We start from the raw sequence: 25,135 nt of genomic DNA, 5'->3' as shown, positions 1-25,135 counted from the left end.
GTTTTTTTTTTTTTTGACAAACATTAATGGAACAACCTTTTTATATACAAAAATTAAAAAGAAACTCATTACATATACCTGAGGTTCGTACACAGACTCAAATGAACATAAAGATTTCTGATCTACAACACCAAAATATAATCCTATATGAACACCAGACCAATAAGAGAAACTATCTTTAGGCTGGGCAGTGGTGGTGCACACCTTTAATCCCAGCACTAGGAAAGCAGAGGCAGGTGGATCTCTGTGAGTTGGAGGCCAGCCTGGTCTATAGAGTGAGTTCTGGGACAGCCAAGGCTACAGAGAAAGCCTGTCTTGAAAATCCAAAGGACAAACCCACGACGTGTACCCAAACACACACACACACACACACACACACACACACACACACACACACACACACACCACATACCCACAACATATGTATCCAAGCACAAATAAGCAAACATGTGCACATGCAAACCCTATACTTACCATATACCCCTGTCAATACATTTATAGATATTCACACTTAAGAAATGAAAGCATAGCTACAGGATTTCCACAACACAAGGCAACAGCAGAATAACCAAGAAGAGTTCCAGTGAGGACCAGCAACAATAGTGCAGCAGAAATCAGAAGCCTCAAACCAGACCAATTACTCTTTACAATGAACACCTGCAAGTAAAGATGTATGAACGAAAGGATTTATACTGCATGACTCACTACATCACACTACAGCTTCCATGATGGAATTCCCCACCCCACCCCCGCCTTTTTTTTCTTGTTTCTCTTAATTTTTTTTGGGGGGTGGGGATGCTGCAAAGGCAGAGGGCAGATTCACAGGGATGTGAAATGAATATGATCCAGTTGCATGATGTGAAAAACACAAAGAATAAATTTTAAAATGTTTTTTAAAAAACTTAAAAATTAAATGAAAGCATGAGTCGCTACAAAAAATTTTAGCCAATTATTCATAACAGCTTTGAGACTTAAACACAAATTTATCACAAAATGAATAGATAAACAAATTGTGGTAATATTTATGTAATAATTGGGAATATGTAAATGTCAAATTATGAAGACTCATTCAGATAAAAATAGGACAAATACAACTGTATTTATATAAAAATCCAAGAAACATATGTAACAATAACAACGAAAGACTGATCATGATTTCAAGAGGGAACAAGAAGCCGGTGGTTACACAGGAGGGATTAGAAGGGGAGATGAGCAGGAGGATGATGATGTAACTACATTTTAATTTTTAAAATAATTACCAAAGAAACAAACCCAAGAAACACAAACCAATTGATAATTGAGAAAAATCAAGAAACTAATTCAATGAGTGAGTATATTTGAAGTGACTAATAAATATCTAATATTATGCAAAGGGTTATGAGTAATATAAAAAGTATAAAATACATTTTATCCTCCAGAGAAGTCAAGACTTTCAGTCATAAGCCATACAGTTTTCCTACTTCCAATGTAATGGAATAAAGCTACAAAACCTAGTCATTTCAGTGCTCTGGAATGCAGTCCTATTGTTTTCATACCACTCATGAAAACAAGTGGTATGGATGTAAATAACCTGAGTCCACAGTATTCTTACCATTGATTGTTCCCTCTCAAGTTGATCAGTGAAGGAATTCAATAGAGCATAACAGTGAAAACAACTTCAGCATTATTTGAAGGTGGTCTGTTTTCTGCTACATTGTCAATTGACCTCTGTGACAAGCAGAGAGGGACAGTAATACCCATAGCCTCAGTTTAGGGGTCTCTTTAGGGCAAGCAATGAACAGGTCTAAAAATTAAGAGAACCATAGGGACTTGATAAATTGTCCACTAGCCCAGACAGAACAAAAACTGCAAACATGTAGACCAAAGACTAAGCAGGCACAGGCCACCCACATATCTAGAACAGCTGTACACATAGACAGTCAAGAATACTAGTGAAAAGTAAAGCCAGACTTAAAAATAGCCAGTATTTAAATTCACCCTGGTCATGCACAGGTCCACACATAGGTCATTGTGAACACAGCATGCTGATTCTTGTTTGAATACAAAGCTACACAGACTAAACCTAGGGCTAAGTTCAGTAGTAGAGAGTGTCATTTCATTTAAAGACATTAAACTACATAAAGGAACGACTATAATACCATATTATTGGACTTATAATATGCACAACTATATGTGTGTGACAACAGTATTAAAAAGGGAAAGGAAAAAGAGCTATATTGGAGGAAAGTTGTATAATCTAACAGAATTTCGTATTATTCTGAAAAGGACAGCTATAAATTAAAATGCACATTATAACTTCTAGAAAAACTGTTATACAATATATTTTTTAAATCAACAATTTGAAAGGTACACTAAGCAACATTTCAAAGTTATTAGATGTTTTTCTGTCAGCTTAGTGTCTGCACATGAATCTACTGATATTTTAATTATCGTCTCCAGACCCACAGTCAGTGCTCCACTGGTAGCCATGATATGGATGTTTAAATTAAGTCTCTATCCTTCTACTTATCAATAAGATTCAGGAGCCAAAGGCTGGGGTGAAAACCTACTAGCTCAGAGAAGTTGAGTAGCAACTAGCTGACCTTGCTTTTTGGCAAAGCGCATCTCTTCCCTCATCCCAAAACTAAAAGGAAACTCAAACTCTAGTCCTTGCCCTTTCCTTTCTGTGTGTCCTCTCTATCCAAATTGCTGGCTTTTCTATGGCTAATTCCAGTCAGCTAGTTGCTGGCTCTACCCTCTGATTCTAGATAAACTTTACCAACAGTATTGAGTATCACAGTGTGATCAAAATATCTCACAACAGTTATCGAAAGTAAAAAGACAAATAGAAAATTGGGAAAGTGGCAAAAATATCAACAACTGTACTAAACATTAATGAACTAAGTAACTCCATTCCAAGAACAGAGAATGCTAAGCTGCTTCAGTTTTTCTACAACTATATATTCATTACAACATATTTCTTTGAGTCAAAGACATAAACAGGTTAAAAGAAATAGAACAGAAAAAATGTAAGGTATACAAATAGTATTCATAAGAAAGCTAGAATAGCTATAGAAAACAAAACAGAATACAAGAATACTAATTGTATTCTACACTAGTCATATTTAATAACGACAAAAGGATTAGTACACCATATATGACAAGTGTTTATGTGTCTAACAGAATTCCAACTTACAAGGAGGAGGGGAAGACAAAAATGAGACTATTGCAATGAATGACAAAATAAGCTTTTAAAAAATTTAAGAATATAGTAGTTGACTGAGCTTACAAATCACCATGGTTGTAACTGACAGAACATTCCACCTGAAGGCTACAAATTATACAAATAATTTTTTTAAGACAGGATCTCACCTGTCCTGCCTCCCAGGTGCTGAGATCAGAGGCATGCACAAGGTAAAAATGTCTGTTGTTGTTGGAGAATGGGTCTCATGTAGTCCAGGCTTGCCTTCAACTTGTTATATAGCCTAGAAAAACCTTGAATTCTGATCCTCTTGCCTCCATGTTTACAATGCTGAGATTACAGGCATGGACCACCACACAAAGCTGAAGCCCAGGTTATTCATATTAACCAAGCACTCTACGAATCTAGCTACATCTCTAGCTCCTATAAGTATATTCAAATAAATGGTACAAAATACATTATGCCTCAAAAGGTACAGAGTAATGATGCTAACAGTAGTTACACTGAAATATAGGGGTGAAGATCTCACTACAAGACATAACAGCTGCCTAGTGTGAACAATACCCTTAGTTTAGTTGATCCCCAGTACTACACACCTCTACACCTCCACACCCTTGACACACCCACACAATGACATCAAAATTAAGGGTTAGGGTATTACATAGCTGCATACCTGTTATACCAGCACTCAAGAGGCTGGAGCTGCTCAATGACAGAGCACTTACCTAAACATGCACAAGGCTATATCAATGCATTTTTAGTACCACATACAAATTTACAGAACTTATATGAACTAATTCCTAGAATACTCAAATTTAAACTCTGAAAACTAAATGGAAAGTGACTAGAATTCCATCAATCGAAGAGATTGAATAATTTTAAAGTTTCTCACAAAGAAACCCCAGGGCCACATCATTCCACATGCAAAGAAGTAATAGTGTTCCCTTGGAAGGTATTCAGGAAAAGAAGAGAGGGAATACATTCTATGTAAGTACAGTGCCACCCTAATACCAAAGCCAGAAAAAGTATCAAGAAACCAACAGATCCAATATCCCTCATAAACACAGATATAAAATTCCTTAACAAAATGAATGCAAGCCATAATGAAACAATGAATAAAAGTATTATACAACTTGACCAAATTGGATTTATCAAAGAATAATCGCTTAATCTCCAAAAGTTAGTTAATAAACAATACTAACAGAATAAAATCTAAAAACCAGATTATTTCACTGGATGAAAGAAAAAAAAAAAACTGGCAAAATCACACATACCCACCATCATTAAAAACCATAAGTAAGGCCACCAAGAAGACTCACACCTGTGATAAAGGTTCCTTCTATCCTTGGAAGCCATGTAAAGCTGAAAGGGAAAACCCAGTTCCACAAAGGTGTTCTTTAAACCACCACATCTCTACTGTCACACACACACACCAATTAAAACAAACTAGGAACAGAAAGGAACTTCTTCATTCTGATAAAGTATCTATGGAAAAGCAGAAGACTAAACTAGGTACTATCACACTTTGTAGTGAAAATGTGCGTGCTTTTACCTTATGAACACAGCAGCGCACTTTCACCATTTCTATGCAACAACTAATGAAGAATCTATACCATGAGTTAAGGCAAGAATGAATGAATGAATGAATGAATGAATGAATGACAGATTGGAAAGAAAGGCATATTCTTTTATTCAAAGATACAGTCATCTACATGGAAACAACATGCAATAGTTTACTATATTTTTATATACTAGCTCTGAATGATATGAATTATCACAAGAGCATCAACACTTAACAAATTTCTTTAGGAAAAAAAGTATAATGGGCTGGGTGTAGTAGTGCATACATTAATCCCTAAATGCTGCAACCCTTTCATATAATCCCTTATTGAGGTGACCCTAACCACACAATTATTTCTGTTGCTACTTCATAACTATAATTTGCTATTGTTATGGATCATTATGTAAATATTTGATGCTTCCAATGTTCTTAAGTGACTGGGAAAGGGTCAGTCAACCCATAGGTTGAGAACTACTGGTCTATGGAGTGTTCCAGGACCGCCAGGACTACATAGAGATTGTGTCTCAAAACAGAACAAGGTCAGGGAGGAAGGGAGGGAGGGATAAATTGCAAGGTTTTTAAGACTAAACTTTGAAAAAGGCTGGGAGAAATCAAAGATTTAATTACACATGCACACATTATATGCTGATAGATTAAAAGATCCAATTTTCTTAAATTAGTAATTTTATCCCTAAATCCTCTCAAATCTCATTTTTTTCTAACAGAACTAAAGAGTAGACCCTAAACTTTCTGTATTAGTGGAGGGAACATGAAATCTCTATGTAGTATAGTATTAAAGTAAGGACAGACATACAATTATTAACAAAGTGTAAACAGAAGTCAAAGTTTAAAAATAAGCATTTACATTTATAAGCAAAGTTTAAAATAAGAGTTATTTTACTTTATTTCCATTTATTCAACATCTTTCCCATTATGCATCCTCTGCCCCTGCAACTCCCCCAAATAAAACAAAATTTAAGAGGAAAAAAGGGGAGACTTAACAAAGCTGCAGTGTGGGACAGTGAGTCATGCAGTAAGCCCCTTTGTCCATATAGCTTTACTTGCAAGTGTTCATTGCAAAGACCCATTGGTCTGGTTTGAGGCCTCTGGCTTCTACAACCCTATCCATGTTGAAAATCCTGTTGCCCTATGTTATGGAAATCCTGAAGTTTTGAGTCTGCATGTCATGACGATTCATGTGCTCCGGCAGATCACAGATGGGGTGGATATTGGGGCAGGCCAATTCATAATGCTACTTCTGGGCCTGGACAGCTGCAGGGTTAGTCAACCCTCCAGGTCTCCCCCTGGCCTCATTACCAGGGTGAGTTCTCCATCATTGCATAGGCTAATTCACCCTTGCAGCAATGAGAAAGGGGTAGGGCCAGCTATCCTGATGACAAGGTACAGGGGCCACTCTCCCAAGAGCTGAAGCTGGTGAGGGGTAGGACAGCCCTCCTGCTCTTTATGACCCCAGGATCAGCTCTTCCAAATGTCTCAGGTGTTGGTGGGCGGTAGGGCAGGGGTGGGGAGTAGGGGTGGCCATCTCTCATTCACCCATCCTGCCCACCTGCCCAGGAGTGGTACCACCCACAGTAATGAGGTCAGCTCTCCTTGCTCACAATGTCAGGGCTGGGTCACCCACACCTCTGACAACAGAGCCAGCTCTGTTATGCTGCCTAGGAAAGAAGCAGGGCCTGGCTTTCCTGAATGATGCATCTAGCAGGGGGGAGGGTCATCTAACTCCTCTGTTGTAGACAGTAAGGGGCAGTGGGTAAGGGGAGCATCTCTCCCTGACCCACAAGGCCACATGTGCTGCCCAGGTGAGATGCAGGGCCTACTCTCAGGAGTGCAGCATCTGGGGGGGGGGGAGACAGCTCTCCTGCTCTTGTGACCTCAGCCAGTTCTTCCATCTGCCTCAGGAGTTGATGGGGGGAGGGGGGCATCCCCCATGCTGCCACAAGACAGATGAGTAATGGGGGCAGTTCTTCCATGCTCACAGCTTTGGGGCTGGCTCATCCCCCCACTCCCACTAACAGGGTTGGCTCTATTTCCAACTGATACTTTTAGAAAGATGTCCAAACAACTTAAAGAAAAAGAAGTCTCTAAATGAATGATGCTAGGAGAATATGACAGCCACATTAAAAAAGAAAATAACCCTGAACCCTAACCTTATAAAAATATACAGTTATATCAATATAGATCCCAGATGTAAATGAAAGAGATAAAAGAAAACCCACACAGAAAACCTTGTTAACCTAGGATTGGACAATATATATATACATATATATATATGTATATATATATATATGAAAGAATAGTATACATGAACATGAACACACAGAAATCAACTAGATTTTATTAAGAACTTTGCACTTCAAAACACACTAGAAAAAAATATGCCACAAAAATCATCTCTAATTTTTTTAATGTCCAGAACATACAAGAATGTTTACAATATACAGTATATATATACATATATATATATATATATATAGTAATACATAATTTTTAAAAAGAGACACTGAACATGTTCATTATAGAAAATGTGAAATGCCATCCATGTAGAAAGGCAGAAATTCTGATCAACTCTTTATTAAACTTATGTATATTTATTAGACGTGAGATGTGTGTATGTATATGTATGTATGTGCATGTTCAGTGCCCCTGATGGTCAGAAAAGGGCATCAGACCCCTGGAACTGAAGTAATGAATGGTTGTGACCCACCATGTGGGTGCTAGGAATCAAGCCAAGCCCTCTAAAAGAGCAACAGAGGCTCTTAACTGCTCAGTCACCTCTCCAACACCCATCATACTTAAAAGATAAAGATTAGAAGTATCAACAGGAGAAAAAGAGGGTACATATCTCAAGAATTTCTAACATCAGAGTGGATGAAATACAGTGTAGCATTAATGTCCACTATGACTGAGTCAAGCATTACAACTTGCCTTCTTTGATACCAAACAACTCTTCATTGAAGTATCCTTTTCCACATAAAAACAGTACTGACAAAAAGAAAAAAACTTAAGTAACTGGTTCGAAAAGCTAAGTAGCTGGAAAAGTTTACATAGCCAAGATTTTAGTCCTTGGCTTCAGAATTTAGGCTCAGCAACTCTTCCCTGTTTTACTGCTAACCAAAGGCTTAACTGTCTTAATCTTTACAGAAGACAACTTTCCAGAGACTGGTTTAAGATAGTGCTCCAGTGTCAATACTTCTTGAACCATTATTTCAATCAATAAATACACGTGATACACACACTTTGGCTTCCAAGATCTCACTCTAGTTCTCCTCACTACTGTCTCCATCTACACATGTGTCATGTATTTAGCCTTTTCTGATCCCACACATTTTCCCTATCAGTTATCAGTTATATTCAGGACCTTTATTACCAATATTGCTAATGGCTCCTGATCCTTCCTCCCTCCACTGAAACTTTTCCTCCATCCTATTCCCTGACTTTACCCCCTCCAGTCTAAGTTGACTATATCTGTATTCACCCTCAAACTATACTTAACTAAATCATAATGTATTCTACTTGTAGATCTAGGTCAGGTGTACTTCCTACATGCCCCAAAATATATTTGCATTTATCCTTAAAGCATTTATTCGGCTTTTTATTTTCAGCAGGCAATATGGTACTTAAGATAGCAAACAGTAAGGTACTGAAGACAGCAGTCTTATTCTCCATTTCTCCAGTGTCTGGAATAGTGCAGGTGTGAGAGCCAATGTTTTAAGTTTTAATCACTGCCTAAGAGATCCACGAAACAAAACTGCCTCTAACCTGTAAGCCCTGCCCCAGGACAAATACTTCCTGAAATGCTGGAGGCTACTGTTTGAGAGATGACAAGCCACATATTTTCACTCCCTAAACAAGTTTGTTTGACCCACTACACTGGATGTGCCTGATCATATGTGGGTGAGAGGTATGTAGGGAGGAAATGCATCAGGATGTCTGCCCCTGACCTGGTGGGAAATGGAATGAATTATGGGGTTTGCTTTTTTAAGCCCCTGCAAACCATGACTTGGGCTGTTTCTGAAGGCAGTCTTCAAAGATTTTTTTTTTTTTTTCAAACGAGAAAATAGACTAAGAAAGGCTAAGTTTGGTTTGGTTTGGTTTCTACTGCTGTAATGAAACACTGACGAAAATAATTTGGGAAAGAAGGGATTTGTTTCTTTGTTTTGTTGATTTTTGAGGCAGCCTCACTCTGTACCTTTGGCTGGCCTCAAATTCAAAGAGATCCACCTGGCTCTGCCTCCTGTGCTGGGATTAAAGGAGAGAGATACACCATACCAGCTGGTTTATTTCAGTTTATACTTCTAGGTAACAACAGTCTACCACTGAGGAAGACAGGGCAAAAATTCAAGGCAGGAACCTTGAGGCAGGAACTGAAGCAGAGATCATGGCGGAATGTTTCTTATTGGCTAGCTTCTCCTGGCTTGCTCAGCTTGCTTTCTTACACCTGCCCAGGGGTGAGTTGAGGTTCCCCCCCTCCTTCCAGATGACTCTAGCTTTTGTCAAGTTGACAAAACTAAGCAACACATTCAGGCTGGTCTTCTGAATCTCTGATTCTCTTCTCACACAATCACAGAGTTATAAAATTATGTTTACTGGTCTAAAGTTTCCATGTAGCTACAGAAGTCAAAATAAAAGCGTATTCCAACTTCACTGCAGTTTTAGCTAGCAATACCCAAGCTGTAGAGAAGGCTGAGATTAATAATTACTTATAGCTTTTCTACAGACTTTTGGTTGATCCAGTCTTTTCAGATATCCTTTATATACAGTATGATTCAAAAACATTTATAATGCATCTCTGTGAAAAATAGCACACAAGAAGTTATGACAGCACCCTGAAAAATATACTCAAAGCCACATACTGCATGCTCTTTAACACTGTATCTGCTTTAAAATACAATGTAATGTAGGTAAGAAAGATATAAATGAATACCAGAAATAGGACTGCACCCTGAAAATCCCTATAGTTTTCAGTGGTTGCTATGTTTTACTGCAACTGTGTTACTGGGCAACGTCTGAGAAGCTAGGCTGGCAAGCTCACTTAAAATTTAAGCCAAGATTTATAAAAATATTCCAATACTCAATTTCACCTCTATACATTCACCTACACTCTTTGCTATAAACATCATATATGGATTTTTGACAAGCTTGTTAAAATTACCTAAATTTTAAAGACATATTTTGAGAATGACAAGTATTTTCCTAAAAGGAAAGATCAGATTTTAGGTTCCTTCAACCTCTAAATTTTAATTCTTTAAAGTTCTTTAAAGTCCTAATATACAGAAAGCAACAAGTGAGCATTTTCTAGCTTCCTTGATTTCTCTCCTCCTACAATACTGTTCAAACACAAAAGAAATAGTACTAGATTTGACAGTCAGTGATCTTTCCATTATCCAGAAAGGGTAGTCTGACAGAACATAGACCTGTAATGAACTTCAGAGGATTGCTAATTTAGGAGAAGCAGATGAAAGTACTGACAGAGTTTCATAAATTACATGTTGTCTGTGCAAAAAGTAGGATGGAAAGGAGTGGAATGAGATGAGAAGAAAACAGGAAGATATAAGAGGAAGGAAGGAAGGAAGGAAGGAGGGAGGGAGGGAGGGGGGAGGAGGGAGGAGGGGAGGGAGACTGAAGAGCTTTTAGTTGTTGTTGTTGCTGGTGGTGGGTGGTTTTTTTCTTTTTTGTTTTTTTTTTTTTTTTTTTTTTTTTAAGACAGGGTTTTTCTGTAGCTTTGGAATCTGTCCTGGAACTCCCTCTGTAGAACAAGATGGCCTTGAACTCAAGGGGATCCACCTGTCTCTGCCTCCCCAGTGTTTGGATTATAGACATGCACCACGAGTGCCCAGCACTTTTAAGAGTTCATATTTTTAACACTAAGGTTCTTCTAAAGAGGAACCAAGAAATTGTCCAAACTCACCAAGCCCATGTGGGAGTAGAGCCAGAATTCCTGAGGGAGTTCTTAGTGATGCTGACGTCATGGGAAATTCTCAAATATTCATTCACACTTTCTAGGAACAAAACCTTTCCTTCTGATTCCAATGATGTCCCATTCTTGTGGTTTATGGCTGCCCTTCCTACATTTCCCAACCATGTTCTGACTTTTACTATATCATAGGAAGGGTTGGGGGTACAAATGAACATCTGTCATCCAAGAAACATCCCTTAATAACTTCTGTTTAGAAAAAAACCAAGAATGTTTATGGAAGAGGTTAATCTAGTCAAGAAGAAAAAACAGGTAACAGACCATAAAGTCTAAGAATTAAATAAACAGAATTCACAAATACATACTGTAGAATTTCAAAAGTCATGGTGAAATTGAACCTTATAGAAAAGGCATAATTTAAGATTTTTTTTTTAAAGAAATCCAGGCAAGGTAGATTAAGATTAAGACTGATACAGGAAGGGGAAAGCAGATTTAAAGGATAATGAAAAGGGGAAAAAAACAAAAAACAAGTTGGACAAAGGCACCTTTTCCATAATGAATATGAGCTTGGAAGGCCAAGGAGGGATAATTTTGAAGAAGTCATTTTAAATCAAGAACTCAGATATGGTGAGGAGGGACTGGACAGATGGCTCAGCAGTTAAAGAGGGCTTGCTGCTCTTACAGAGGACCAGACATCTCAACACCTACATAGGTGGGCTCACAACTGCCAATAACTTCAGCAATAGTGAATCAGACACCCTCCATCAGGCCTCCACACACGTGTGCATACACATACAGCAAAAAGTGAGTATATTCTGAAAGAACCCAGTTGGTAGATTTCTTATATAAACACATATTCCCATGGGTTTAACAATATAAGACAAGTACATATTGAACCTAATACATTATATATGACAAACCACTAATCTTTCTCTTAGGATTTCATTCTTCTACACTTCTTAAATTAAAACATTCCCTGATATAATGCTGACTTCCAGTTACTAATACATCACACAATATGAATCATTCTTGGTTGTTTTTTGTTTTTTTTCTTTTTCCCTCTGTCTTACCCAATTCCTCAATGGCTCATTACTTCAACATCAGCATTGTAGGACACAGGAAGTGAGAACTAAAATGAAACCTACACAGGTTAAGTTAGGGTGTATAATCCTGATGTTCCAATTCTTATCACTAATTGTATTAGTTAGGGTTTCTATTGCTGTTAAGAGACACCATGACCACAGCAACTCTTATAAAAAGACACCATGACCACAGCAACTCTTATAAAGGAAAACATTTAATTGGGGTGACTTACAGCTCAAAGGTTCAGTCCATTATCATCATAGTGGGACATGGCAGCATGCAGGCAGAAATGGTGCTAGAGAAGGAGCTGGGAGTCCTACATCTTGCAGGCAACAGAAAGTAGTCTGTCACACTGAGCAAAGCTTGAGCAAAGGAAATCTCAAAGCCCTACCCCAGTGACACACTTCCTCCAAGGTTACACCTTACTCCAACAAAACAACACCTCCTAATAGTACCACTCCCTATAAGCTTATAGAGGGGCCAATTACATTCAAACCACCAAACTAATAGTTTGAATTTAAAGACATCAACTGTCAGGGATGGTGGCTCATACATGCAGTCCCAACACTGAGGAGACTGAGCCACAAGGATTTGCCAGGTGTTCGAAGTCAATGAAAGACATAGTTCCAAATCAGCCTGAGCTACAGTATAAGACCCTGTTTCAATTTAAAACAGGGGACACACATACACAATGCAGAAACAAACAACAACAAAAAGATCATTTAAGCCAGTCATTCAGGCCTGTGTTCCTGTTAGGACCCAAGAAATTCCTTTTCCCAAAGTCTGGCATTTAGACAAAAGCCAGCGTCCCTTCCAGGACTTCCTACTAGCTAAAAGGGGTCACTCTTCTTATCTCATGCTTGTAGTGCCTACTAGCATAACAAGGCCTATGTCAATTCCTAGGCAGCCTCAGTTCCTACTCACAAGTACCTGTTACAGTGTCATCCTAGTGGAACTTCCAGGGAGACTCTTTGGGTATATGGATGCCAGGATCTGGGGTGAAGCCTCCACCATGACATTCTAGACTCTTTGGGTATACAGATGCCAGGGACAGGGGCAAAGCTTCCACCATGACAGGCTGAGGCAGAGAAACTGTCAATTCAAAGTAAGCCTGCGCTACAAAGCTAGACCCTGTCTTAATCGCTTTCCCCACCTAACAGACCATGTAAGAAAGTAAATTAAATAAAAAATTTAATTTACCATACAAGTTATATCATTAAGGGTTCAACAAGTGGAAAGTGAGCCTACAACAATACCAAGACTCCAAAGCTACAGAGAAACCCTGTCTCAAAAAAAAAAGTATGTTCTGTAAACTCTCAAATGTTGTAACTCCAAATTGCTATCATCCTATTATTTGAGAATATTACTAAATATAGTCTGCATACTTTATCTTATTAGAAAAGAAATACTCAAAGACAAATACCCATCATACTCTGGAATAAGTAAGAACCAAAGAGCAACTCAAATCCATTTGCAACTCTCCAAAGTGTCATGTGTGACATAGAAAAATCAAAGCATTCTATTAATTCTAATTAAAGTGGTTTGAAATCAAATCTGAATACGAAAGATGAGAAATGTAACCACCTATAAGGCTAAAAGCATACATTTGGAGAACTTTGAACTCAGATTAATAGGCCACATTTAATTGTGTTGTAGTTGAAATTAGACTTGTTTACAGTGATGTTGCTTGGTAACAGAAGCACAGCTTTAACAACCTACTCAGTTCTTTACACCTCAGTTTAGTACGTATTATTATGAACGTATTATTAATTTGTCATATACTTAAGAGTTCAGAACAAATTTATCCTTAGCCAAGCGTCTTTTTATTATTGTCTGAAATTGAACTAAGGATGTGCCAAAGTTATCAAGCCCAAAACCTCAGCAACAGCAATATCCAACTATCAAGAACAAAACACACTTAACAAATTTCAGACCTTATCTCAGCCACACCTGCACACATCACGGCCACAACTGCCTTAAAGGACAAGGAAAATGACAGCGTAGCTTTTCCATCACAAATTAAACTGGGGGTGCTTTACATTAAGCCAATTACTCAGCTGGCGACCATGCCGCAGTGCACCAAAGAGTCCCTTAAGGAGTTGCACGTGCTTCTAAAAACTGCTTCCAGAACTCACCGCACGGCCTGCCTTCCCGACACGAGCTTCCACTACTTTTACCAGGGAACAAAACCGGGGTTCAAGGACGAACGCGGAAGAGGAGGGCTGCAGGGTCCCAACCAGACGCCCAGCATGCCTAAAATGAGAGGTCACTTACCAAACTCACGCACGGTCCTTGCAGCTTGCCCGAGCAACCTGGCCGCGCTCGCCCCCGGGGGACCCCGGCTCGGCTCTGACCACCGCCAGTCACTCCGCTCCGCTCGCCCAGGCATTGGGGCCGAGGGGTCGGGTCCCACGGCTGGGGTGTCGGCCCAGCCCGCCACGCCTGGGGCGGTCCCGGCAGCCGCTCGCGCCGCGGGTTGCAGAGGAGCCTGGGGAGAGCGGAGGTAGCCCGGGAAACTCGAAGGGCCGAGAGGGCGGCGGCGGCAAGCCCGGCTCCTCCTCCGCGGCCCGGCCTCCTCAGCAAACACGCCGCCCCCTCAGCCCAGCAGCCCGCCACTCGGCGGCGCCGAGCCGACCGGGTCCGGAGCCGCAGCGGCGCGCGCGCAGGAAGTCCCGCCCCCGTACGTCATCAACGCCGCGCGCCGCCCCGGCCGGCCTGGAGCCGTTGGTGGGGGACGCAGGCGACCGTTGCGCTGGCAGCGGCTGCTGCGGTGGGCACAGTGGGAACACGCCACTCTGCGATGTCCCCTGCGGGCCGCGTCGAAAGCCCGCGAGCCCGGGAAAGGGCAGGTCACGCCCCGGACACTCGTGTCGTGGAGCCGGTGTCACCTCAAAGCCCGGTGGGTTGAGGGACTCTCTGCCCTCGTCCCGCTCTTGTCACACTTCCTTTTCTGAGGGCCTGGACGGTGCTCCTCTCCCCGCCACCTCTGTCCCTGCAGGCTGCCTGCCATCGTGCCTGCTGGGCGGATTTTCGAGCTCTGGCACCCAGTCAGCCTGCGAGTGCGGAGTCGCCCCCAGCTTGTCACCAGGGAAGTCAGGTCAGGACCTCCTTGCTCCAGTTTCATCCTGTAGGCTCGCCTCCTCCTAGGGAGTGACAGTGAGCTGCTAGTCTTCAGGCTGTAAAAACTCAAGTTGACACTTGGTGCCAGCTTTGATAATATTTGTAACCTAAAGGCTGACATGAGCTAGGCTTGCAGCGCTTCAAGGTAGGCCGTGAGAGAAACAGGCGTCCTGTGTCCATAGTGCATCGCGAAGCATAGCTTATGTTTCCTGTTATATCCAGGCTCTGAGTAGAATGGCAAACCATCACATTTTTGTGGAAATGGGGATGGAGGTGCATCCGAAGCATACTGTTATGGGTGGGTTATATAAAGGAGATACGTGGGAGACACATTCACGATCAGTTTTCCCACATCCTGACATCAACAGTAGTAGCCATAAAACCATCCGTTAAAAATCACTGGTAAGTGAGGGAAAGGTGACTGGAGAAATAACTAGCAATTGAAAAGCTTTATTTCTCACACAAGAGTAAATGCTAGATGCACACTTAAAGAAAGAAAATAAACCATTAAAAATAGAAAATCTGTGGTAAAGAGATGGCGCAGTGGTTTGGAGAGCTTCCTGCTTTTCCAACAGACCCAAATTTGGTAACCAGAACCCAAGTCCTACTGCTCACATCTGTCTGTTCAGCTCCAGGGGAATCTGACCCCTTTGGCCTCTGTGAGCACCTGCACTCATGTGAATGTACCCACATGTAGGCACACATAACTAAAAATAGTAATTTTTAAATAGAAAATCAAAGGTGACTATACTGATAACCCTGAGATTAGTTATGAAGGTCTTTTCTAAGGCTTTTCTATGAACTACAAGAAATAACAAAGAATGTAATATAACCCATAAAATTGAAAATAGCCATAGAAAATATATTTGTATGATTTGCAAGAAAATATTCCCAACATACAATTCTTAAAAAAATCAAGTATAAATTTCAACACCTAAATAATAAAAATTGACAAAAGGTGTGCACATAGAATACTCTTGACCCATTAAAGCATTCCATTACATATATCCATAGAATGTGGGTTGTATTTGCCCAAGAATAAACGCAAAATACAGATCATAATGTACAAAACATGAATTCATGTGTGTTGATATATATGAGTACAAAAACCTAAATGTGAGACAGGACTGGAGAGATAGCTCAGTGGTTAACAGCACTGGCTGCTCTTCCAGAGAAAATTCCTAGCACCCACATGGTTGTTCATAACCATCTGAAATTCCAGTTCCAAAGGATATTGCACCCTCTTCTGGCCTCTACAGGCACAAGGCACACACGTGGTACACAGACATGTATGAAGGCAAAACTCACATAAAATTAAAAAAAGGAATGAGACAGTAATTTTTATCTTTTTGATGTTTTAACCTTGTTTGGGATTTTTAAATTCATAAATTTGTTTTATGAAAGTGAGGTAAAAAAAAAAGTGAAGCCATATTTTATTTTTTTAATTTAAGATGTTCCCGGGAAAGGAGAACCAGTTGACTGCAGGTCCTCAGTGTGTGTCCAAGTGTGTGATTTTGGGATCTGAGTCTAGGATGTGTTTGTTTGTTTGGTGGTCTTTTGCCATAAATTTGACTAACTTACCTATAGATATGCAAACTAACTTAACACTGGCATGTCTTGCTTCTGACTTTTCTACCTGGACTAACACCCTTCTCAAGTCCCTCAGATGTTTTTCACACTATCCTGTAATTCCCTCTACCACTGGAGTTGGCTCCTTCTGCACATATATCTTTCTGCTATATATTACACATTTCTTTTTTCTTGTCATTTGCTTTTGTATTTGTAAATTTACACACTATTATAGTCCCAGTACTAATAGAATTATGTAGCTTTTAAAGAGATACTTAGGTTACTTATGCTAATAAACAATTTAAGCAGGGTGGTGGTGGCACACACCTTTAATCCCAGTACTTAGGAGGCAGAGGCAGGCGATCTCTGTGTTCGAAGCCAGCCTGGTGGTCTGCAAAGCTACACAGAGAAACCCTGTCTCAAAAAACCAAAATAAATAAATAAACAACTTAAGTAGATTGCCAAAGCTACCATGAGGCTGGGGGAATAGAACTCAGTAAAAGAACACTTGCTAGCGTGTGTGAGACCCAAGGGAAGGAAGGAGGAAGGGTAGGATGCAAGACAGGAGCTGACATAAAAAGGAATGAAAACATTTAAGTGATTCAGTATAGAACAAATTGTAATCAAAAGCTAGCTGTACTAGTGAATTTTATCAAACCTTTTAGGAAAAGTTCCATTCCTATCCTGTCTCAGAAAACAAAACATTAAACAACACTCTCCAGTTTCATGGGTTCAACATAATCTTAGTACCAAAATTTGTCAAGAACATTTTGTAAGAAAATCACAGACCAATATTCTTCATAAACACACTTTTAAATTCTCAAAATATTAGCAAATTAAAATTTACAATATAGAAAAGTAGATACCATGGCCAAAGAGGGTGAAATTTAATACAGGGCAGGGATTCAAACTATTAATGGAACAAAAATAAAACAAAGCCATAGTCCTAATAGATGCAGAAAAATATTTTATAAGGTTCAAAACTCATTAATGTTAGAAAGTCTTTGGTTATCTATTGAAAACTTAATGGTGAAATAGGAAATCTACTTCCACTACAATTGGGCATAGCATTAACACAAAAGTTTCTATAGCAGGGGAGGAAAAACATCCAAAATTTATATGGTCATATGAAAAACCCCAGATAGTCAAAGAAATCCTGAAGGGGGAAAATGATAGATATATAGCAGTTTCTGACTTCAAATTATATTACAGAGCCATAGTGACACAAACAGTATAATACTGGCACCCAAACAAACAGCCACGATTGTCCTCTGGCCTCCACACACATTCATATACACAAGTATACCTGCACACTCATAACACATGCATAAAAGACACTACCAATGAATAAATTTGATTCATAGATTAGGAGAAAATATTTGTAAATCATGTATCTGATAAGTTACCCAAGTATGCTCGGCAGTAGTGGCGCACACCTTTATCTCCAGCACTTCAGAGGCAGAGGCAAGCAGATCTCTGTGAGTTCGAGAGCAGCCTGGTCTACAAGAGCTAGTTCCAGGACAGGCTCCAAATCTACACAGAGAAACCCTGTCTTGAAAAAAACAAAACCAAAAAATACCCAGGTTTGGACAAAAATAAAACAAAGCCATAATCCTAATAGATGCAGAAAAATATTTTATAAGGTTCAAAACTCATTAATGTTAGAAAGTCTTTGGTTATCTATTGAAAACTTAATGGTGAAATAGGAAATCTACTCAAAAACACAGGCAGGGAGGCTGGAGAACCGGCTCAGTACTCTTGTAAAGGACCAGTATTCAATTCCCAGCATCCACACCAAGCAGCCAACAACTACCTGTGATTTCAACTCCAGAGACTCCTGTGCTTTCTACTGGCCTCAGGCATCTGAGCACACATGAGCCTACATACCCACAGACATGAAGACTTGAAAAAAAATTGGAAAATAAAATTAAAAACTGAGGGTTGAAACTAGGAGTATAGCCTAATTGGTGGTGGTTTGCCTAGCATGCACAAAGCCTTGGTTTGGATCCCCAGGACTACATAAAAAGGTATATACCTGTAATCCCAGCATAAAACAAAACAGAAAGCTGGAAGTGGTAATGGTGGAGGCAGGAGGAATATGAGCTTGAGGCCAGCGTGGGCTGCATGATGAGACCCATTCTGAAAAAAGCAGGGGAGACAGAAAACACTACAATAGGCATTTCTCCAATGATGGCAAATAAGCACAGGAAAAGATGCTCAGTATCGTGAATCAAATATAGATTCAAAATTGAGTTGCCATTACACACTCATTAAATTGACTAATTGACCAGCAACTAATACACAACCAGGAAATAAATATTGGTGAGGATGTGAAGAAACTGAAACTCTTGTGAATTGTTGGTAAGATTGTAAAACTACTCTGTAAAACAGGGTGACAGTAACTAAAAACTTAGAATTACAAAATAATCTGCTAATCTCAAATATAGGTTTGTAGCAAAATTTTTCAAAACAGTTAAAACATGGAAAAATTTCTGCATGGATGAGTAAGTGAACAATGTAATATTCATACAATAAAACAGTTTACTCTTATGAAGAAAGGAATTCTGACCTATGCTACAACATAGATGGACCGTGTGGATAGTATCTGTTCATACAATAAAAATATAACCAGTCAGAAAAAGAACAAATGGAATATTTATACTTCCACTTATGAGTTAGTTAAATCACAGAATAATAGTTGTCAACTCTGGGGGTAGGTAGAAACCAGAAGTTACTGCTAGTAACTTCTAGTACAAAGTATCAGTTATTCAAGATGAAAAAAGTTCTAGAGATGGGTTATAGTGCAACATTGTAAAAACATTTCATACTTTTGAATCATACATTTTAAAATAATTAAGGTGCCAAGCACAGTGAAACACTCTCCTGGAATCACAGCACAGAAGAGGTGAGAGCAGGAAGGAAGATCAGAAGTTCAGGATCATCTTAAACTATGTAGAAATTTTGAAAACAACATAAACCATATGAGACCCTGTCTCAAAAATGAAAAATGAATAACCTAAATTTTTAAATGATTAAGGAATAAATTTTGAGTATCTTGAAACCAAAGAAGAATGTTCAATAATCTTAGTCACAAGAAAATTCGGGTTTAAAGTATAGTGGATTCCATTTCACACACTTGAGGAGCTGAAGTCAGTTTTGTATAGCTCAGATGTCAGTGAAGATATAAATCAGCTGGAACTCACACATCGATGGTGTTAGTTTATTGTAATATACAATAGAAAACTTTCCCATTTTCTTTACAATCTAACCTATGCACAATTCATTAATCTCAGTTACTTGACTGAAATGAAATTCAAGTTCACATGTTTAGGAAAGCCTTATTCATAAAAACAAAAAGTAACCCCTTAACTATCACAGGAAAAAAAGTTAAAACATAATTATACAGTCACACACTAGACTACAATTCATCAATTAAAGGAACATGCTTGTCTATACACTCAGTAACATGGATAAATCTCACAAATAGTTTTTTATAAACAGAAGTTGCTGGGCACATCAGAGTACATATCTGGTTCTGTTCATATGGAATCCAAGAAAAAGTTTTATAAATTTCAAGGTGACTTAAAAACACAGAAACATGATAGGAAAGGAGTCTAAAGGATCTTAATGATTAAACGGTTCTACATTTTATCTCAGTGCATTTTATCCTATATTAACTATGCTACAATAGCTTATATATTTTAAAGTATTGATAGAAATTATGCCTTTCAATTCATTAAAATAATGACTACTAGGAAAGCCACTCCCTGATACCAAGAAACTTGACTATTACAGGAAACTGCTTAGTTTCTCACTCTCAGAGGAAAGTGAAGCACAAATCAGCCCTGAGGACCAATAGGTTGATATTCATGGATTCTGTAAATGGAAAATATCCATTTGAAAAGATTGTGTCTGATGAAAACAAAGGAAATTATTTGAAAGGAGAAAAGGGACCAGCAAGAGGGAAATAGAAGGCTTGCAAGATGGGTTCACCAGTAAAAGCACTTGCACACAAGCCTGAGTCTGATCCCTGGAACCCACCTAAAAGTAGGAGAGGACAGACTCCACTCCGACCTTTGCATGTGTGTCATGCATGCACATCATGTTCACACACACACACACACACACACACACACACACACACACACACACACACACACACTTTAATTTTAAAAGGAGAGTAGGAGAATGGACATTGAAGGAGAGGAACAAATAAAGTATAATGGCACACACACACATAATACATGAAATTGCTATAATGAAACCCATATATATGCTCCAAGTTAATTCAAATTTAACCCATTTGTATGTTTTTTCATTTAAAACCTATTATACATGGTGAACATGATAAGCACGGTCATACCAACCACTGATCTTTTGATACTGAAAAATAATTATGGCCAAGTGTGGTGGAATATGCCTTTAATTCTAGCCATCGGAGACATAGCCTGAGTTCAAGGCCCTGAGTTCGAGGCCAGCCTAGTTTACAGAGTGAGTTCCAGGACATCCAGAGCTAAAAACTGGAAAAAAATATGAACTGTACTGTACACATCCAAAAATTTGTCATTCCTTAATCACATAGTATTTATATTGTAGTAGTCTTTACATGTGTGTCAGCTTATAACAAAAACTTGAGATGGCCAATTTAGAAGAGTTTGTGACTTACAGTAGGCCTGTTGCCTTTTGGACCACTATCGGGGCAACACACTATGACAAAGAATATATAGTTCATCAGTTCTAACCTGTGTGTCTCGGCCCTTTTGGAGTTCAAATGACCCTTCTACCTAAGATCATCAGAAAACACAGATATTTACAATTCATAACAGTAGCAAAATTACAGTTATGAAGTAGCAATAAAAATGTTTTGGTTGGGGGTCACCACAACATGAGGAACTGTATTAAAGGATTGAAGCATTTGGAAAGTTGAGAACCACTGACATAGTTTAGCAGAATTGCTCAAGTTCATAGGTGAGAAGTGAAAAATAAGTGATAGGATGGGATTCCACTATTCCCTTCAAGGACATGCTCCCCATAATAAAGAACGTCCTAGTAGGCCCCACCCTGTAAAGGCTCTACTATCTCCTAAAGGTAACACACTGGGAAGCCACTGATTACCAAATGACATTTGAGTAGGGCATTTAAGATCCAACCTACAACAATAAATAATATAGGTTTAGAAGTAGGTGGTGGTGGCACATGCCTTTAATGTTAGCACTTGGGAGGCAGGTGCAGGCAGATCTCTTGTGAGTTCGAAACCAGACTGGTCTACAGAGCAAGTTCTAGAATAGCCAAGGCTACACAGAGAAATCGTATCTCAAAAAACCAAAGTGTGTCGTGTGTGTGTGTGTGTGTGTGTGTGTGTGTGTGTGTGTGTGTGTGTGTGTGTGTTTGGTCTAATTTTAAAAGGATGCAGGAGAATATACATTTATGTTATGTACAAATACATTTTATAAAAGGCATTTCAGCATCTGTACATTTTCTTACCCATTGAGCATCTGGGAACCATGTGAACAACACACTATAACATTGAGGAATACATTCAAACTGCAGAAAAAAAATAAGTGCCCAAACAATAATAAATGAGCTAGTCTACTATTGGCAGATCAATGGTGATAAATGCTATAAAATTAAAGGCTTTGGTATTATCAACCAAAAAACACTACTAATTCATGGAATAATAGGACTTAAGAAACATAATAAGGAAATCTTTTTATAAGTTTAAATTTTGAATAAGAAAAAGTGAGGAAATTTGGAATATTTGAGCAAAACATAGAATAGTATAGGATATAAGAACTAACAGAAAGCAGGCATCACAATATTGCTTTTCACATTTTATAGTTTGCTGCCAGGGACAGAAATAATACATAAGGAATATCTTGTATTATGTAATGTCAAAGAGTAAAAAGTTCTTCCTGTAGCTCAGTGGAAAATTAGATATTTGTCTTAAAATCCACACACATTTTTCTTTCATCTGTTTGCTCCTCTTTCCCTCATTCTCTTTAATAATTATGCTTTATCTCAGGTTCTCATTCATCTTCTCTCTTTTTTTTATTTTCCTCCTCTAGACCAGATTTCTGTTTCCATAACTGATGCTCAGGAGGCTTTTTAGGCACTACCCCTGACACACACCCCTGTTTTTCACATCATGTGACCATAAAACCTAAAACAAATATATATTGAGTATCTTTCTGTACTGTGGCTCCTTGAAAGACCAAAAATCATGGTAATATCTAAAGGGCTTGTCCCAAACCCAAGTTTTGTCCCTTTCAAGAGTAATGTTCTCCATGAAGATGCATGCTCCAAATAATGAGGTCTCTGGAAGAATCGATAAAGTCATGCTTACCATGATAAAAAAAATCACTTTTACATATCTATCAAACAACTATAAGCCAAAGTTCTATGTTATGGAATAATCCTCTTGTACACTGTAAAGATTTGTCACTTGGATTGATATAATAAAACAAGAATTGGCCAATATCCAGGCATGAAGTAAAGGAGGGGCAATCAAACTAAGGATGATGGGAAGGAGAAGGGCAGAGTGTGAGGAGTTACCAGGCAGGTACAGAGGGAGCGGGAGGTGAACATGTCATGCCAATAAAGATACTGCCATGTGGCAGAAGGTAAATAAGAAATGTGGGTTAATTTAAGTGTAAGTTAGCTAGTAACAAGCCTGAACTATTGGCCCATCACTTGTAAGTAATATTAAGTCTCTGAGTGATTATTTGGGAACTGGTGAGTGGAAGAGAAACATCCAACACAGTTCTTCACCCTTTTATAAATGATACTATCTACTGTTGGTTATTTCACAGCACCTCCATTTTCAAAGAGCATCTTCCAGAGAGACTAAACTTGGAAAACACTGAGACCACAAAACATTATATTCACAGAATTCAAAGGGTAGGTTATTTACATAAATGTCTCTATCCACTAGTTTTTTCCTAGTTTACCATGAAGAAAATTATTGCTTTCTAATTTTTCTCTGAATTCTGAAGCTATACAGCCTCTTTGATACTTATAACCTATTATATAAAGTCATCAATTTCAATTGAGGATAAAGAATTAGGCTAGAAGAGAATACAAGTAGAAAAAAAAAAGAATTGAGAGAATAAAGAAAAAGGATGTGATCACGCTTCTCTCTCTTTTTTTTTAATCTATAAGGTCTCTTACAACTCTAAAAATTTTGTGATCTTAATATTCACACTCTGAGTTGTTCTCAAAAGAAGTTTTTTTTTATAAATTAGATGTTGCTTCAAGACTGGGGACTAATGCTATAGCATTTTAGGAAACTCCAGGAATACTAGACATCCTGCAGTACAGAACTTAGACTGAGTTCTGAGAGAAGTACTCAAGATAGAAGAAGACATGCACAGTATTGATTAAAGGAAATGGAGTTTAAAATACAAGGGAGAAAGAAGTGGACCAGGAGAGCCTTCAGACTCTTGTAGACCCTACAATAGAGCTCCAAGAAAGCCTTGGCCATGACAATAAGGGCACCCCAAAGTGCAGGAAATAACTTGAGAGGTCCCAGTTTTGGACAGACAATGCTGTGCTCAGCCATTGGTAGGGAGCAATCCAGAAAGTTTACAGCTCATAGCTTTAAGGCTGTGATGAATCCTCAAGATACAACACTTGGAAGGCTGTTGGCTAACTATAGTCCTCAGTTTGCTCTCTTGCTCTGTCTCTCTCTCTCTCTCCTCTCTCTCTCTCTCTCTCTCTCTCTCTCTCTCTCTCTCTCTCTCTCTCTCTCTCTCTCTCTCTTGCTCTCTGGTGTGCATGTATTACAAATAATACAAAGATAATTTGTTTATGACAAAGTGACTGTTTTGATGTTTTTATCTTTTTTCTTTTCAACCAGGATATTGGATACAGAATAAGAAATTTTGGGAGATTAAAATTCAGGAGTTCAGTTCCAGCCTGGAAAACAAGATGGAACTTTCCAGCCTGCACCAATGTTCACATTTCTGATTGAGTTACAAGATTTTTCTTCTTTTGACCTCAGAAGTCACTTGGAAACTTTGGGGAAAATTTCACCACATCTTTTACATTTTGCTTATGGTTAGCAGGAGATACATTAGAACTTAAAAGAAGTATCTCAGCCTCCAATATCAGTAGTGTTGCTGTAAACCCATCCCTAAGGTTTCCTATCCAGGCTTTGGCTGTCACACTTCATTGCCGGTGTAATTCATGTTCACAGTTTTACCATCACAGCCAGCCATATTTTTAGTGAATTGCTTTAAACTCTTTGCTGAAGTGTGTGTGTGTGTGTGTGTGTGTGTGTGTGTGTGTGTGTGTGTGTGTGTGTGTGTTGCGCGCGCACGCGTGCGTGCGCGCGTGCATGCATGCGTGCATGCTTGTTTTGGTCTTTTTTAAGTTGTTCTTTTTTTACAGAGAGTTTTTCACATTTTTGTTAGGAAATTTTACAATACCATTAAGAAATGCTTTCCTAGTTTGCTATTTCCCAGTAGCTACTTCTCAGTAATGTCAGCTTTGATGGCATTTTTGGTAGTGTTTTTATTTTGTGTCTTAATCTTAGCACATGAACCATGCCATTATTAGTTTCTACTGGAGATAGTTATGTGTGTTTGGTATGTGTGCCTGCTCATGTGTGTCTGTCTGCACATATGTGCACATGGGTGTGGAGGACAGAGATTGACTTTGGATGCTTTTATTTATCATCTATCCAGTT

The 25,135-nt window shown here is 38.8% G+C and overlaps 1 protein-coding gene and 1 long non-coding RNA gene across 5 annotated transcripts in view; one reads left to right on the top strand and one right to left on the bottom strand.

Moving 5' to 3' along the window:
• The window catches only part of Cep83 (centrosomal protein 83), a 107,844-nt gene extending 93,488 nt beyond the window's left edge, over positions 1-14,356 (bottom strand). For 2 of the 4 annotated variants that reach the window (XM_035450692.1, XM_027392658.2), the window contains exon 1: positions 14,035-14,354. The gene's annotated coding sequence lies outside the window, so the exon portion shown is untranslated. Of the gene's footprint in view, positions 1-14,034 lie in introns of all 4 variants that reach the window. The other 2 variants (XM_027392657.2, XM_027392656.2) reach the window with 2 other exon arrangements.
• A 122-nt stretch (positions 14,357-14,478) lies between these two features.
• On the top strand, positions 14,479-24,738 carry LOC100766434. Its single transcript, XR_004772015.1, has 3 exons — positions 14,479-14,659; positions 23,259-23,346; positions 24,305-24,738. It is a non-coding gene; the product is annotated as an uncharacterized LOC100766434 (long non-coding RNA).
• The last annotated feature ends 397 nt before the right edge of the window (positions 24,739-25,135 follow it).

This window comes from Cricetulus griseus (assembly GCF_003668045.3).
Source record: "Cricetulus griseus strain 17A/GY chromosome 1 unlocalized genomic scaffold, alternate assembly CriGri-PICRH-1.0 chr1_0, whole genome shotgun sequence".
Classification (NCBI taxonomy): Eukaryota; Metazoa; Chordata; class Mammalia; order Rodentia; family Cricetidae; genus Cricetulus; species Cricetulus griseus.
The sequence above is the reverse complement of the archived record's forward strand: the minus strand, read 5'-3'. Positions and strand labels throughout refer to the sequence as shown.